This window comes from Quercus robur, chromosome 10 (genome assembly GCF_932294415.1).
Source record: "Quercus robur chromosome 10, dhQueRobu3.1, whole genome shotgun sequence".
NCBI classification, from domain to species: Eukaryota; Viridiplantae; Streptophyta; class Magnoliopsida; order Fagales; family Fagaceae; genus Quercus; species Quercus robur.
In genome coordinates, this window is record NC_065543.1 from 12,999,021 (window position 1) to 13,012,363 (window position 13,343).

Consider the following 13,343-nt stretch of genomic DNA (forward strand, 5'->3'; position numbering starts at 1 on the left):
AGGACCAAGTCCAAGAGCCTTCTTTCGATTATCTTTGGCATTGAAAGTAGCACCATGGATGGAATATAATGCCTTTGCTAAGATGGCTTTTACTTTTTTTTTATGAACAAAAAAATAGGTAGAGGGGGGCGAACTGAGTTGGTATACTCTATCTGGACTTGACCATAGTGACAATCTACCCACTGAACCTGGGCCTGCGAGAGCAGGGGATCTGGATGAGCTATTGGCTTTTACTTTATATTTGTGTAAGTATGGATCTGCCATGGGAGAAAGTAAGGAGAAGTAGATGTGGGTGTGAAGAGGAAGATGGAAAGAACTAAGGAGGTCTGAGGAATGGTGAAGAGAAGACACAACTAAGGTGAAGGCGTTGTAGACGAGGCAACCGGAGACTCTACAAAGGAGGAGAATGCATGATGCTCAGTTCAAACATACTTCGTACATGCATATACATATATATATATATATATATATATATATATATATATATTTTTAGTCATCGGTTTGTGTTTTTTTTTTCTTTTAAATATTTACAGGAGTTTACATATATATTGTTATACTGACACAACAAATTTTACAATATTTTCACAATTATTGAGATATCAATTTCTTATAGATCAAAATAAAATATGAGACTGTAACTAACCACAATTGAAAATAAATATTTTGTAAAAATATTGTAAAACTTGTTGCGTAAGTGTGTAAAAGCTACAATACTTTTTGGTTTGTTCAAAATGTACTCTTCATCACTTCATTGGTTTTTTTTTTTTTTTTTTTTTAATATTTATATGAGCTAGCATATATATTATTATATTGATACAACAATTTTTTTTTTTTCAATCATCAGTTTGTACTTTTTTTTTCTTTTAAATATTTATATGAGCTGGCATATATATTGTTATACTGACAAAACAAAATTTTTTTTTCAGTCATCAGTTTGTGCTTTTTTTTTCTTTTAAATATTTATAAGAGTTGACATATATATTGTTATACTAACACAACAAATTTCACAATTATTGAGGTGTCAATTTCTTATAGGTTGAAATAAAATAATAAAATATGAGACTGTGACCAATCACAACTGAAAATAAATGTTTTGTGAAAATTTTGTAATACTTGTTGTGTGAATGTGTAAAAGCTATGGTACGTTTTGGTTTGTTCAATATGTTCTGCTCATCACTTCATTGGCTTTTTTTTAAATAATTTTTTTATCAGTTTGTGCTCCTTTTTTCTTTTTTTTTAATATTTATATGAGCTGGCATATATATTGTTATACTGACACAACAAATTTCACAATTATTGAGGTGTTAATTTCTTAATGGTCGAAATAAAATATGAGATTGTGACCAACCGCAACTGAAAATAAATGTTTTGTGAATATGTTGTAACACTTGTTATTATCACAATATTTTCACAATTGTTGAGGTCTCAGTTTCTATAGATCAAATAAAAAAAAATTCTAAGTTCAAAACATTTTCACATTAATTTCACAAAAAATTATAGGTAAGCTAGTATTGATGGATAAAAAATTGATATCAATTGTAGGTCCATTTTAAAATCAGTAACAACTTGCCATTTATAATTTGTTATAAAAATATTATAGAGATAGCATTTCTATCAAATAAATAATAATATATCAGACCGAAACTTACCACGGCTGAAAATAAAGGTATTGTGAAAATATTGTGACATTTTGTTGTGTTCCTAGACTTCTTTTTTGGTTTAGTCATATTCAAATTTGGTGAGCAAAAATTCATTGTTTCAAGCAGAATTTTCTTCTATTGGTTTTTTGTTTGTTGTTGTTTTTTTTTTAATGCATAGTTTAAAGTGGTTGTCCCAATTAAAAACCAATAACAATTTACCACCTAGAATTTGTTGTGAAAATATTGTGTATGTAGCATTACTCTAAAATAAAATTATAAAATATCATACTAGAGCCCACCATATGTCACAGTAAAATTATAAAATGGTTGTAGGTATTTAATTTGATGAAAAGTTTCAATTTTAGCATATGTCATCATTTATTGCTAAAATTTAAATATTATGACAATGTTCTATTAAAATTTAGTTGTTTATTGTTGAAAGATGACGACATTTGTTATCATTCTTAGTAGATTTTTTTTTTTTTTTTTGTGAGTAAATACTGTTTGTAGTAAATAGGTTCTAAGAAATGAAAAAGTGTTTTGCATCAAATGATACCACGCCATCCATATCAAAATCCAATAAATAAGAGATATGTTTACAAATAAAACTACCCACTAACACATGTCTTTCAATTGTTAGTGTATTAGTTATTTTTTGCTGACATGTCTCACACTTATTGGATTTTGATACCGCTAACATGGTGTCATTTGATACCAAATACATTTTCCTAAGAAATTATCATGCTAAATAGATAGCTATATGTTAAATAACTATTTTAAATTTAAAAATACTTAGTTTAATACTACAAAAAACAATTCTATCTTAAATTTTCTCACTCAATGGGCAACAAGTGCCTTGCACGTGCAACCCCTACTAGTATATATAAAAAGAGCTAATCCTTATAGCTACAGTGTATTTGGTTTATTCAACTCGCACCGCTCATTGGCCTCCTTCTTTTTTTTTTTTCGTATTAATTAACATTGTCAGTTGAACTTTTTTGTTTTTAAATTTTTTTATAGACATATGAACTGTTAGTTAGTAGTTACCCGGTTTATATATAATAAGTTAGTAACACAATATATTGTCATAATATTTTCACAATCATTGAGGTGTTAATTCCTTATAGGTCAAAATAAAATATCATACCGGAATCAACCACAACTAAAAATAAAGGTATTATAAAAAAAAAAAATGATACAACAACAACATTTCCTTATAGCTACAGTGTATTTGATTTATTCAACTTGCACTGTTCATTGGCCCTTTTTTTTTTTTTCTCTCATAGTAACATCGTCAGTTGAACTTTTTTGTTTTTAAATTTTTTTATGGACAGATGAACTGTTAGTTAGTAGTTACCCGGTTTATATATAATAAATTAGTAACACAACAAATTGTCACAATATTTTCACAATTGTCGAGGTGTTAATTCCTTATAGGTCAAAATAAAATATCATACTGGAACTAGCCACAACTAAAAATAAAGGTATTATGAGAGAAAAATGATACAACAACAACATTTTTCACAACACAAGTGAATGAGAAAAGCTATGGTAGCTTCGCTATAGTAGTTTTGGTTTGTTCAATTTTCACAGTTTCGTTGGCTGCTTTTTTTTTTTTTTTTTTTGGTGAATGTGTAAAGCTTAAATAGATTTGTTATATTATTTTTGGTTTGTCCAATTATATTAACACAACAAATTGGCACAATATTTTCACAATTGATGATGTGTTAATTCATTATAGGTCAAAATAAAATAAAAATATATTATACTAGAACCAACCACAACTAAAAATAAAGGTATTGTAAAAAAATAAGTGCTACATTCATAATATTTTTCACAACACTTTTATAATAAATAATAGGTAGTAAATTGTTATTAGTTTTAATTTAAACTTACCAATAAAACTACTTTTTTGCCCACCAATAACAACCTGTAGCAACCTACTATTTATGATTTGTTGTGAAAATATTATAGACATAGCATTTTTTGTGTGAAAATGTTAAGACATCTTGTTATCATCATAATATTTTCAAAACTACTGAGCTGTCAAATCTTTATAAGTCAAAATAAAATATAACAAAATTATAAAGGTATAATGAAAATGTTGTGCCATTCTGTTGTGTTTTTAGAAATTTTTTGTTGGTTTAATTAGTTTTTTTGAGCCAAAAATTCACTATTTTCATGTATAATTTTCTTGAGTTGACTTTTTGTATTTTTTTTTCTTTACACACAATTTTACACACAAAAACTTAGGAAAAAAAACACTTTTCATCCTTTATGTTTGGGGTAGTTTGTGATTCCTTTTTAGACTTTAAAATCAAGCAATTTTTCCTTTAATATTTTAGAAAATAGCAAATATGTCATATTGTTATTCTCTTAGTTAAACTCTAATGAAAGCTTACGATTCTTAAAATATTTTATTGTGTAATGTCTAAATTACTCCCACTAAATTTTAACATTCCAAAAATTTTCTTCATATATTTTAAGTTTTAGATGGTGGATATATTGCCTTTAACAAATAGGTACTAAAAAACTATTAGAGTAAAATAGATATTTATATGTTAAATAGCTACTTTAATTTTGTGGTTGATCAAAATTCTTATACGAATGAAATTAACTTTTTATGACTTAATTATCAAAATTCTTAAAATTAATATTTTTTTTTATTAATGTAATTCTCTGTGTACTTTAAAAATCAAATGATTTATTTATTTAGTGATACAAATAAAATCTAAAATTGACTTTAATCACTGCTTTTTTTTTTTTTTCCACGGCTTCCTTAACTAATATATATATATATATATTCTAATATTAGACAAAGTCAGGATTCATAAATAAATATATTAGATGGATACAAAGGTATCAACTTTGATGTATATATATTCTCAAAAAAGAAAAAAAAAACTTTGTTGTGTATATATTTTCTATTAATTTTTAAAGAGAACTTATTATTTTTTAAACTTTAATGAGTATATATACAAAGTTGTCTAGTTTGTTTTAAATATATACAAAAAAAAAAAAAAAAAAAACTTATTATCTCTTATGAAAGTTATGTTAGATGACAATCTTTTCATATAAATTAGTAAGGATAGTGAAATTCTTAAAATTTTTATTTTTAATATCGATTTACAGAATTGCCTACCTGAATGGATAAAAAAGAATGGAACCAATGAGTCTTCAGCACCACAAATGGTCTAAAACATTAAGGGATATAATAGCAAATTTAACAATAAAAAATGAAATCAAGAAAAAAAAATTGCAATCTTGAATCTATAACCACTTAGTCAATGGATCAATTTTTATTTTTATTTAGGAATGCTTTTCCAAATATTTAATAATTATAAATAGTTTTTTTTTTTTTTTTTTTTTTTTTTTTTTTTTTTTTTTTTTTTTTTAAAGTTTGAACGTAGTTCCCCCCTGACTTCAAAGGACAAAAATTGTTAGCAATAAGTCAAACCATACAATAGCCAAATAAAACAAGAACCAAGAAAAACATATTATTATGCAGAACAGCAGAACAAATAAACTGCTAAAAATTGGGAGTAGAACATGATGATGCATGCGATATGTCTCAAGTCATTCTTGGAAAGATTGAATTCGAACTAAGCCTGAACTATGCATGCATATTACAAAGACTTGGAATGAAATTCAGTGAAATTCCCAAGTTATTCTGAACAATGTTTTTTCTGAACTGTTAGTTGCTAAAACCAGTAGTACATATGGGTAGCACAGAAAAATCACGGTGCACAAGCATTATAAAAGACGTTAACAAACCAAATCTTATAGCTCAACACTTATTCATAACTAAAAAAAGGAAGACGATGAACATAAATCATTACCTAAAACCATCAGATGTCGATGGAACTGGAAACCTAGGTTCCTTTCAAATGGCACCATATCAAACCCACAAGGATATTGTCGAGAGAGGACTTCAAGTGATAGACTTAGCATTATTTGTGGTTATTGATTCAAGAGCAAGAGAGAGATATTCTGAAGATAAACCAATGAATTTTCGACTCTAAGCAAGAATTGTGCTTGCTAATGATCGTGCACGGTATAGTGAGAAGTATCTTTCATCAAAAGGGACAATTAAATAAGTCATGCGTTCGAGTTTGGGAACCAACTTCTCCCAAAAAAAGGGGTAAGACAAACCACTTCTCCAAAATCCCACAAAGTTAAGAGTCTTTTTTTTTTTGGTACGCTAAGTACGGCATTTTTAACTCTACTTTAAATGCATTTCCTCGGTGTCTTACTTAGTAATTATTAATGGCACAGCATATGGGAACATTATACCCACTAGAGGGCTTCGACAAGGCGACCCGCTTTCTCCGTACTTGTTCCTCTTATGCGCAGAAGGTTTCTCTGCCCTTATTCATGATGCTGCCCGAAACAATCAGCTCCATGGCATCTCCATCTGTAGGGGGGCTCCAAAAATTACTCATCTTTTCTTCGCGGATGACAGCCTTCTCTTTTGTAAGGCAAACAGTAATGAATGCAGCAAGCTAAAAGAAATTATTAGTATGTACGAGTCAGCCTCGGGGCAGAAGATCAACGTTGATAAATCCTCTATTTTTTTCAGCCCAAATACCTCACAAGAGCTTAAGGATGAGATTATCAACATTCTCGGGTCAATGCATGACTCAAATCATACAAAGTATCTTGGCCTTCCTTCCCTCATTGGCCGATCCAAGAAGCTTATGTTTGCGGAAATTAAAGAGAAGGTTGGCAAGAAACTTGCGGGCTAGAAGGGTAAGCTACTCTCAGCTGGGGGCAAAGAAGTTCTTATCAAAGCAGTGGCCCAAGCCATTCCTACTTACACAATGAGCTGCTTCCAGCTTCCAAAAAGTCTATGTGAAGATCTTGAAAGGTTGATGAGAAGTTTTTGGTGGGGGCAGAAACATCAAGAGACAAAAATGGCCTGGGTTGGGTGGAGGACAATGTGCAAACCCAAATCTCAAGGGGGAATGGGCTTTAGAAACTTGCAGGCTTTTAATCTTGCTTTGCTCGCAAAACAAGCCTGGAGAGTTCTTACAAATCCGGGTTCCCTTGTGGCTCGTATCCTCAAAGCAAAATACTTTCCTTTTTGTGATATTCTCCATGCCAATCTTGGTAGCAGCCCCTCCTACACGTGGCGGAGTATTTTCAATAGTTTAGAGGTTCTAAGATGTGGTACAAGATGGAGTGTGGGAAATGGTCGGCTTATTCACATTTGGGATGACAAATGGATCCCAAACCCCACAACTTACAAAGTCATCTCCCCTCCCCGCTTTTTTGAAGACTATCCAATGGTCTCTTCCCTCATTGATCCGGTGACTAGATGGTGGAAACCGGGGACTGTCCGAGCTCTCTTCCTCCCTTTTGAGGCTGATATGATTTTGAAAATTCCCCTTTGTTACAATCTGCCTGAGGACAAACTCATCTGGTTAGGGAATAAAAGAGGGGTCTTCACAGTAAAAAGTGCTTATTTTATTGCAGCCAAAATCCTTGACACGAGAGTTGATGGGGAATGCTCGCTTGGTGATCCAAATGCTCGGATTTGGAGGAAAATCTGGTCTCTAAAGCTTCCTGGAAAAATCAAAATTTTCTCTTGGCGTGCCTATGTAAACTGCCTTCCTGTGCTCACAAATGTGGCTGCAAAGGGCATTCAAACCTCCTGCACCTGCCCAGTCTGTGATGAGGAGTTTGAAGACCTTGTACACGCATTGATCTCTTGTGATTTTGCTCTCTCAGTTTGGTCCCTTTGGCAGGACTGCCCAATGGATCTGCTTCTCAGGACAAAGAACTTCAATGATTTAGTATTCCAATTATGCTCCTTCTCATCAGCCCTGAACTTTGAATTATTCTTTGCCATTTCTTGGTCAATTTGGCTTAACAGGAACAAACTTCTACATGGGGAGAATGGGCTGCGTCCTCTTCAAACTCTAGAATTGGCCAAGAGCTTGGTTGAGGATTACAGGGAGGCGTTCTTGTTGGACATTCCTCCTCGACCGGTCCCCCAAAGCAGCTGGACTGCTCCTCCCCCCAACTACTTCAAGGTAAATGTTGATGGTGCTTCCTCCATTGATGGCAGTGGAATCTCTAATATTGGAGTCCTCATTAGAGATGAAATGGGAAGGGTCATAGCTGCTCTCTGTAAAGCTCTCCCTGAGCACTACCCAGCTGAATTAACAGAGTTTTTTGCCTTGGAACACGGGGTTCTCTTAGCTCAAGAGATGAGCATCTCAAGGGTGATTTTTGAGTCAGACGCTTCCTCTGTCATTTCTGCTGTTTCTCAAGCTTGTTTTGGTGGTGTTGTGGGTCACTTGGTGCAGAGCATTCATTCTGCAAAGTCAGTCTTCTCCTGCTGCTCTTTCATTCATGTGAGAAGAGATTACAACAGGGCTGCTCACGAGCTAGCCCAATTTGCTAAATGGAACCAAGCATCCAATCTTTGGAAAGGGGTTGTTCCGCCCTTCCTAGCTCATTTAGTTGCTTAATGGCCTAGGATGATCTGCTGTTGTACCTTTAGCTCCAGCTCTCTGTTGTACTCTGTTTTCTTCTCTTAATGAAATTAAGTTTTCTTCTAAAAAAAAAAAAAGTATTCTAGGATATTTTGCCTTCATTTGATCCAGGAATAATTTGAGCCAACCACTGTTTTTGTATCTAACTTGAGTCTGAAATTATTTTTTTGCATACTAGTAACAATATTTCACCTAGAATTATTATGAAAATATTATAAATATAATATTTCACTTTCATCTAGCCAATTAAAACACAGCGGCGTGGTGCAAGGATGACACAATTGATCCCGAGTATTGAATAATTCCTCCTCAATATGTATCCCAATTCCCTTTAAGCTTAATAAAAAAATCACAATAAGGTTACAGAACGTTTTTATAAATAAATAAAAAAAAATTTACATTGTTATGATTTTTGGTCATTTGCCATTTTATGATTAGATACAAAATAAACACAACAGCGAAATGTTCGAAATTTTCTAAATTTCATGCAGCCATAGAACTTTGACTTCCATACTAACTAATAACTATTGCTTTTCTAAGCATGTATCCGTAAAATATATTCTACTCTTATCTTCCAGTAATATACGCAGAACAATATATAAAGCCAGCTTCTTCCACTAATTTACGTTTTCTCTTAATTCATTGTTCCTGCTGAAAAAAAAAAAAGTAAATTGCAAATTAAACCCTAAAATTTGGGGTATTTGGATTTTACACCCTGACGTTTTAGAATTTGGATTTTATACCCTCAAATTTTAGAGATAAAATCTAAATTCTGAAATGTCAGGGTGTAAAATCCAAACTTCATGGGGGTAAAATCTAAATTCTGAAACTTGAAGGTGTAAAATCCAATTACTCCCAAACTTTAGGAATGTAATATGATTTAGGAATGTAAGATGCAATTTACCCACACAAAAAAAAAAAAAAAAAAAATTTGTCTTTCTCCATATTAATTTGCTAACCCAATGCTTGCCAATACATATATAGGATGTCACGACCCAAATCCATGGAACATGAATTTAGATGCATGACTAACTTGCTGAACTTATAACACTCAAAAAACATGATTAATTTAAACATAATTCAAAACTCCAAATAAACAATGCTATTGATAAATCTCTTACAATAACTAAAATCCACAAATTTAGAATAATCTCCAAAATACAATGAAATCTAAAGCGAAATAAAAAAAAATATAACTAATAATCTTTTAAGACTTCCAGTATTATTGACTTCGCCTAAAACTCCCACGCTCTACCTTGCACCTTACGAAGCAATCCAAAGGTTTTGTTCCCCAACTAAACTTTAATCTGAAAAATTGTAATTGATGGGGTGAGCCACACATCCAGTAAGTAATTATACAGAATTCACAACGGAATAGAGTCAAGCCAAGCACGAGTATTTTGATTTTTTACAAACTCATTCAATGATATCAAAAATAATTATTCCAAAACATATAATGAATCACTTAATACAATTGTAATCACATCTTAAAATCATTAGAAAACACATACATATAATTGATCAGAGCACAGTGTCACATATACACATCACATATTCTCACATACAATCCTGTGAGCGGATACCAACATCTAACCCCTGCTGGTGAGGGATTAACACATATTCTCACATACAATCCTGTGAGCAGATTTACACATATCTGATATATCTGATCAATTCTAAAAACACTTATTTTTGAGTCACATATCACAAAAGTAAAGTTTATACAAAATATAATAATTTACTTGATATTAACAATTATTCCAAATACCGAGGCATATCAAATGTCACAATATTGAATTGAACATAAATCAAAGGATGCTTGACTCTCTTAGGAAATGAATAAGAACTGAAGAGTTTATATAAATATTTTTACAATTCTTGAGTAAGTTTGAAAACCCAATTTGCTAAAAGAAACATCTTAAATACCATTTGAAAAATAAGAATATGACTTTGAAATCACTTGGTTTTAAACAAACTTAAAAAACAAGAACCTTTTTAGAAAACTTACATTGAAACTCAATTATTTTCGGAAAATAGTTTAGTTTATAAATCATCTTTTAAATGAGATTTGGACATTCAAAACTTATTTAAAATTCGAAGTATCTCTTTATTTAATAGTCAAAATTTCTTTTTCAATGATACAGAAATACTTTTGAAAAACTTTAGAAAATATAAGTTTGAAATACAAAACTTTTGAAAACTTTTAACTTCTAAGAACCTAATGGACAAAGCTTGTGCATATTATGTATAATTTCTTACAGCACTTGAATCACTCTGACAGTCTAGCTGAAACACCCTCCAAAAAGCCTCAAAACACTCTTAAATAGGACCTATCATCAATCATAAAAATTACTTAATATCCTCCACAAAATATAAAGCTTATCGAACTATACGAATGGACTCACTAGGATTACACTTTGCTGAACTAATAACACTTTCAACACTAAATTAACGTTTCTCTACCCAAGAATATGTTTCCTTGAATTTATCACAACTTCGGGGCAGCAGCTAATACTTTAGGATTTAAGTTAATATACATAACCCCAAAAACGTTAAAGCCACCTAATATATATATAACCACAATAGAAAAGGTGAAAACCTCATGACTGAAGATTTGATCCATGACTTGTTCATGGATATGCACGGTGGCCAATTCTAGAATTTAGTGTATATATATATATATATATATATATATATATATATATATATATATAAATATAAACCAATGAAGACGTAAAGCTATATAAATGGATTGAGTCTCGTAATCCGTGGCTTTGTACGTTCTAAAAAAAACTCACAGTGGCTACCTACGATTTAGTATACATATAATCACAAGAAGATGTAAAGCCATAAACAAAATCTTTCTCAATGCACGGCTTGCACTAGAATGCACACAGTGGGCAACTTGGGGTTTAATACATATTAACCCTAATGAAAACGTGAAAGTCCTATTCATATATTAAGATTGTAATCCATGATAAATTCTAAACCTTTGATTCTTTGATTCTAACGGTGAGAAGTCATACCTTGAAAAAAATATGATTGCCTCTTCACTGGTATGCGCTCTAGACTCCAAGGAAAACACCTCTTAGCCTCTTTGATAAAACCCTAGCCTCCTTAGTGATGAAACCCTTCTTATCCCAAACAGGGGCAGAGCTAAGGGGGATCGAGAGGGGGCAAATGCCCCCCCTGACCTTCCCCCAAACTCTTTTAATATAGCAGCCCAATGCTTATTTCCACCCCCCCCCCCCCGCCCCCCTTACTAGATTTTTTGATTAGTTTGATATTTTTAACTAAGAGTCAAGAGATAAGTGTCACAATTTTTTTTGATAAGAAAAGATAAGTTTTACATATTATTTGAAAGGAAAAAAAAAAAAAAAAACTAATAACTTAATTATGGACTCACGATAGTTTTTTTTTTCTTTCTTTTCTAATTATTATTAGAAGTCTTACGAAACTTTTTGTGTTTTAATTTAATTGAAAATAAATAATTTTGAGGGAATCTCAGCTAGCTAATCCATGGGTTTTATGGGTCAACAAGTTGCTATTGCAGCAAAGTTTCAAAAGTTGGGATAAATACTCTGTTTTAAAGTCATGAAACAGGGGAGTTTCACGCTAGCTCCCTTGGCTCTCTAAACTTTTGAATTTAAAGTGTCTAGAGGAAATCCTAACTAGTTTTTAAAATGTGCTTAAAGTTGCATCATTTTCAAAGGTGTTTTATAACTTTTGTTAGTTCTAAGTAACCAAAGTCATTTATAGCCAAGGTTTGTTTTGACGTTTTTGCAATTATAATTGAAAATCATGAACACGATTTCAGCTGTGTTTCATTTACATAATATGTAACTATCGCTATTCTTTTTAATCTTGCCCCCCCTAAACTAAAATCCTAGCTCCGCCACTGATCCCAAAACCCTAATTATCTTTTCCTCCAACTTATATTTTAACACAAAAGAGATGTGGGCTTGGTAGGGTAGTGGGCTGGATTTTAAAACCCACTTGAACTTATCTCTTTATTTTGCAAGGAGCCCATAAAACATCTTCCTCTTTTCCTTTTTATTTATTTATTTTAATTGCCTCACTAAATCGTATACACTAAGACTTTAATTTTCTCATCTATTTGTAGCACCACAAAATTGTCTACTCCCATCTTACTGTGCACACACATATGGTACCTCAACTCTATATTAAAATTGACAAGGTACAGTGATAATCATAAAAATCAAAATTTGGGGTATTACATCCATCATCCTCAACTATTTTCCTCAGCACAAGATTGTCACGGGTGGACAATATATTGTGGCAAGCTCTCCACCCAAACACTTTTATTTTATTTGGCACATGAAGCTTCCATAGTTTAGACCATACCTAACTTCCTTTCGGTCCAGAGGAGCTTTCCGCCCAATCCTCTGTTTTGAAAACTTGTCTCGCCACATGATAGCCTGATTTTACAGAGTATACTCCCTTTTTATTGTGTAACCAAACTATGGCGTCTGGGGCATGTCTGTGACTCAAGGGTAATCGCAATATAGCATCCGCATCATCCTTGTGAAAATGTGTAGTGATAAGATCTCTTCTCCACCATTTCAGGTCCGGGTCAATAAGTTCAGAAAAATACCAGTCCCTTCCTATCTCGTCTAGAGGTGAATCACTCCATTTGTTGGGTGTTTAGGGATCCACTTGTTGATAGAACCTTGATGTTAACTCCATCACCAACCCTCCAACAGCACCCTTTGTTTAAGATCAGCTTTGCTGCCATAATACTCTTCTACACATAGGAGTTATTTGGTGAGTCCGAGGCTTCCATGAACTGACATCGTGGGAAATATCAGGCCTTAAAACACTGATACATCAGTGACTCGTGTTCTTGTATAAGTCTCCACCCTTGCTTTGCCAACATGGCTAAATTGAAGGAACGTAGGTCTCGAAAACCCATTCCCCCCATCTTCTTGGATTCGGTGAGTTTGCTCTAGCTCCTTCAAAGAATTTTTCTTTCATTCCCCACTTGTCCCTACCAAAATCTGGCACACATTGCATCCAATTCTTCAAATAGTCTTATGGGTAGTTGGAACACCCCTATGGCGTATGTGGGAATAGATTGAGCCACTGCCTTTATTAACACTTCCTTGCTTGCTCTAGATAGCATTTTGCCCTTCCATCCCTGGAGCTTTTTCCAAACTCTATCTTAAATTTAGGAGAATGTGTG